The sequence below is a fragment of the Mus pahari genome, chromosome 1 (assembly GCF_900095145.1).
Source record: "Mus pahari chromosome 1, PAHARI_EIJ_v1.1, whole genome shotgun sequence".
Lineage (NCBI taxonomy): Eukaryota > Metazoa > Chordata > Mammalia > Rodentia > Muridae > Mus > Mus pahari.
Genome location: NC_034590.1, coordinates 77,775,453 through 77,781,203, shown reverse-complemented (window position 1 = coordinate 77,781,203; position 5,751 = coordinate 77,775,453).

The window sequence follows — 5,751 nt, the reverse complement described above, 5'->3', positions numbered from 1 at the left end:
CAGAGCTTGTGTCTCTAGCTGCATATATAGCAGAAGATGGCCTATTCGGCCATCATTGGGAGGAGAGGCCCCTTGGTCTTGCAAACTTTACATGCCCCAGTACAGGGGAATGCCAGGGCCAAGAAGTGGGAGTGGATGGGTAGAGGAGCGGGGGTGGGGGGTGGGGAGGGTATAGGGAACTTTCGGGATAGCATTTGAAATGTAAATAAAGAAAATATCTAATAATAATAAAAAGGACATGGTAAAAAAGAAAAAAAGTTACCAATTCAAAAAAACAATTAGTATGGTGTTCTCAGAATAGAGTCCAGCTGTACATTTACAGAAAGCAAACTATTGTCTTCGGAACACCCTGAGTTGTTTGGGGGAATATCATAGGATCCTTTTGACTGACCACACAACTGAATGCAATCCAGTCAGGATACTGAAAGCCTTCTTTGATAACAAGAGATGGCCAGTTGAGGATCTATATTCTACATTATTTGGAGACCTCTTTAGGATCATCTTTATAAATTTCAGGAAGTTTTCACTGCATTGGATTTCCACATCATCCCTCAAATCCACCCTTAATTCTAAACTTCTCTGCCCATTCCCTCCACCTTCTATCTGCCACACACCCTAGGTAGCCCTTCCATTACTGACTGTACTCTTCTTTTCATTCCACCTGTAAAATCTATTCCATTTCACCATCCCAGGGAGATCCATGTGTTTCTTCTAGTTCACTCTCTTGTTCCTAACCTCTCTGGGTCTAGATACTGTCATTTGGTTATGGAGAGGGTCCTTGGAAAGAAGTAAGAATGAAAACCCAGTGTGGACTTCAGGGAGTCTAATAACAAGAAGTTTATTACCAATGTATTTAAGCCTAGTATAATTAAGAAAAACTTGCTGGTGTAATACAATCCTTCTTGGACAAGAACACATAATTACAGTGAAACTCAACTCAGGGTATATTTCATTTCTTCCAAGAAGATGGAGTCTAGAGATATGCTACCTGTGGTATCTAAAGGACCCAAGAGTCTTGCCTATTCTCAGTCATACAGGTAGTGCAGAGGTCATTTAGGCTATTAGGTGCCTCCAGTACTAGTTGTGGGAGCTTAATGTAGCCTGACCCAACAGATAACACAGATCATCAAGCAGTTAATCAGGTAACCATTTCCAATTCCCAGATTTCTGAATGGAAAAACATGTTTCTCATCTTTTCCATTAGAAAGACAATTCTTTGTTTTTAATACTCCTAGTTTCTCTGGAGATCTATAGTCTTAAGTATTTTCATACTATGCTCCTAACAGGATAACATTTATTTAATGGCTAATGTCCACATATCAGTGCCATACTGATCTTTCTGAGACTGTATTACCCCATTTATGATCATTTTTTCTGGATCCATCAATATGCCTGAAATTTTTATGATATCATTTTTAACAGCTGACTAATAATCTGTTATGTAAATATTTACATATTTTCTTTATCTAATTGTTTTATCTAATTATTACCATATTTTCTTTATCTAATTGTTTGTTAATGGATATCTAGGTTGTTTATAGTTTCTGGTTATTATGGATATAATGGTAATTAGCACAGTTGAGCAAATGTCCTTCTTGTAAGATGAAGCACCCTTTGGCTATATGTTCAAGAGATGTATAATTGAGTCTTAAGTCAATTATCATCTTTCTGAGGACAGCCATATTGATTTCCATAATTGCTTTACAAGTTTACACTTTCACCAGCAAATTTGGAGGAGTGTTCCCCTTACTCTGCATCCTTACCAGCACGAACTTTCACTCGTGATATTAATCTTAGACATTTTTACAGGTTTAAGATGAAATTTCAAAAAAGTTTTGATTTATGTTTCCCTGATGGCTAAGGATGTTGAACATTTCTTTAAGTGTTTCTTGGCCAATTGAGTTTCTTCTATTCAGAACTCACTGCTTAGATCTATACCCCATTTTTACTTGTATTATTTGTTTTTGGTTTTGTTTTGATACATAGTTTCTTAAATTTTTTATTTTGGATATTAGTCCTCTATCAGATATGGATTTGGTTCCAAGAATCTTTTATGACTCTATAGTCTGCTGTTTTATCATATTGACGGTGACCTTTGTGTTACAGAGCCTTTCAGTTCTATGAAGTTCTATTTATTAATTCTTGGCTCTAGTGCCTGCACTATTTGTGCTCTGTTAATAAAGTCTTCATTTGTGCCAATGCACGCAACACTATTGCCATTTTCTTTCTTATCAGGTTTAGTGTATATGATTTTATGTTGTTATCTTTGATTCATTTGGAGTTGGATATTTTGTATATCCATAAAAATATGGATCTATTTGAATTCTTCTACATGTAGATATACAGTACTCTTTGAACAATATGATTGGATTTTGTTTGTTTGTTTGTTTGTTTGAGACAGGGTTTCTCTGTATAACCCTGGCTGTCCTGGAACTCACTTTGTAGACCAGGCTGGCCTCGAACTCAGAAATCTGCCTGCCTCTGCCTCCCAAGTGCCGGGAATAAAGGCATGCGCCACCACTGCGTGGCTTTGATTAGTTGAAGGTGTACTTTTTTCCAGTGTGAATTTCTGGCTTCTTTTTCAACTTTCAGGTGTCCATAGGTGTATGGGTTCATATATGGGTCTTCAGTTCCATTGACCATTCACTCAGTCATGCATTGATCAACTTGTCTATTTTTATGCCAGTGTCAAGCAGGTTTTACTGATAAGATCTGTAGTATAACTTAAACTCTGGAATAGCTAGACCTTCTAGAGTTTTTCTATTGATCAGGACTGTTCTCAAAATTCTCTCTCTCTCTCTCTCTCTCTCTCTCTCTCTCTCTCTCTCTCTCTCTGTGTGTGTGTGTGTGTGTGTGTGTGTGCGTGTGTGTGTGTGTGTGTGTCTGTTTCCATATAAAGTTGAGGATGGTCCTTTCAAAGTCTGTGAAAAATATGTTAGAATTTTGACGCTGATTGCACTGGATCTATATATTGCTTTTGGTCAGATGGTCATTTTTACTATGCTAATCCTGCCAATTCATGAGCATTGGATATCTTTTCATAGACTGATATCTTCAATTTCCTTCTTCAAGAATTTGGATCTTTATCATGCACGTCTTTCAGTTGGTTGGTTATTTACCTCAAGATATTTTACATTATTTGAGGCTCTTGTGAAAGATATTGTTTTGCTAGTTTATTTCTAAGTCCATTTGTCATTTGCATATATTGCTATTGATTTTTGTGAGTTAATTAATTTTGTATTCACCTACTTTGCTGAATGCGCTTATCAGCTTTAGGAGTTCTATGGTAGGACTTTTAAGATCACTTGTGTATGATATCACATCATCTGCAAACAACAATTCTTTGACTTCTTCCTTTCCAATTCATATACCCTTGATTTCCATTAGTTGTCCTAGTGCTCTAGTTAAGACTTCAAGTACTATATTGAGTAGGTGCAGAGAGAGTGGACAACCTTGTTTTGTGGCTAATTTTAATGGAATTATTCCAAATTTTTTCTATTAATTTTATGTAGATTATAGGCTTGTCATAAATGTCCTGTATAATGTTTAGGTATGTCCCATATAGCCTTACATTCTTAAGCATATCAAGAAGTGGTGCTCGGTTTTGTCAAATGTCTTTTCTACCTCTAATGAGATGGTAATGTGTTTTTTATCTTTCAGTTTGTTTATATGGTAGATTATGTTTATTGATTTTCAAACACTGAACCAGCCCTGCATCTCTTGAATGAAGACTACCTCATTATTGTGAATATCAGACTTCATGTATCTGTTGAGACTTGCTTTGTGTCCAAGTATGTGGTTAATTTTGGAAAAAGTTTTGTGAAGTGTTGAAAAGAAGATATCTTTTTAGTGTTTGCATGAAATGTTCTGGAATATCTGTTTAGTCCATTTGCTTTATACCATTGAATAGCATCGGTGTTTCTTTATTTAGATTTTGTCTGTCGACTTATGGGAGTAGGGCATTGTAGCTTCCGCTATGAGTATGTAAGGATCTGTATCTGATATGTTATTTGAACTGTAGTTGTGTTTATTTTACAAACTTGGTTTCTCTTGTAGTTAGAGGATAGATATTAAGAATTTAAATGTCATCATGATTAACTTATTTTCTCCATTGACATCAATTGAAAGTTTTGCTGGATATAGTAGTCTAGTCTGACATCTGGGGCCTCTTATAGTTTGTAGCACATCTATCCAAGGTTTTATGGCTTTAAGAGTATCCATAAGTTCAATACATTTTAAAATGGTGACAATGCCACTGAATGTGCAATTCAAATGAATTTCAATGAATGTGCAGTGGAAAGAGTTTAACTCAAATCAAGTAATTTAAAACTCAGAAGCAAATATAATGGGTTTCCCAGTGAGATCACAAACTAGAAATTGTTTCCATTAACTTAGTTAAAAAAGTTTCTGTGTTGGTAAGGCCCTAATGCTGTACACTTACCTATATCATCAAACATAGATAAATTGAGCTAGTACATAAATTGAAGTTACATGCCTATTGATTAGTGTTTCTGGTACTGGAAAATCTTCTTGCTTGTTCTAGAGAGAAAGTTATTCATCAATATTACCAAGTTTACAAACCTTGTGACCTACAACAGTGACCTGCCTGAAAGATATTCCTGTGGAATAGTGGCACAAACATTATTAGAGTAGCTAACAATTTTTAATTGGATTTAAGACCCATTGCACTAAATAGAATCCATACCTCACATTGATAAAGTGGCAGTAACTTGAAAGTTGGTAGATCATGGACCCTAAGAGTAAACTTTTATTATTATGCTAAAGAAATATGGAAATAAAATGCTTAGTGACATACTATGTCATAATCAGTGCCTCTTTCATTCCAGATCAGAGAAGCCTCTTCTTTCAGTAGTGGGGAATTAACATAGAAACAAAAATGGACAATGTGCAGAGCGTGAGAAGCTCTGAAGTAATCAATCCTACGTAAAGTATTTTCATTAAACCTTTTCCCTCAGGCTCTAGGACGCATGTAGAAGAGATAGATTGTCGAGCTAAAGGTGACAGATGATTTCAACCGTTCCTTCCAGGCCAAACAGTATTGATATTCACATAAACTCACAGAGACTGTGACCATCTACACACTTAGTTTCAATACTGACAGGATCTGGAAACTGACATGGGTTATTAGCCACAGGCTACCTCCCTTAAACAGTAGATATCTGTAGTGGATACCAACTGATAAAGGGAAAATCAATGCTATTCCAGTCTCATTGGGGATATCTACCACATTTTGAGGCAGGCCCCATGCTCAGAAAGATAGCCAATAAAAAATAAATTAAGTGGTAATTTTGTACACTTGTGTAAATTTTACTTTTTTGTATGTTTTTACTCAATTGACCTACTATTTGTTTGTATTTTTTGTGTATGATCTTGTTTTGTTTTTATTTTGTGGATTTTTGTAAACTTGAGTGGGGATGAAGGGGAGGAAATTCTTAGAGGAACTGTAAGAAGTAAAAATGTGATATAAAATTATATGAAATTTTCTTTCAATAGAAAGAACACTAAATATAAGAAATAATAAACTCAAAGAGCCTGCTCCTGATTTGGTTGATTCTTTCTATAGATTTTTGTTGTTGTTGTTGTTGTTGTCTCTATTTGTTTGATTTCAGCCCTGAGTTATTATTTTCTGCTGACTTGGATACTCCTCTTGGATGTATTTGCCTTTTTTTGTTGTTGTTCTAGAACTTTTTAGGTGTGCTGTTAAGCTAGTAGTGTATCCTCTCTCCACTT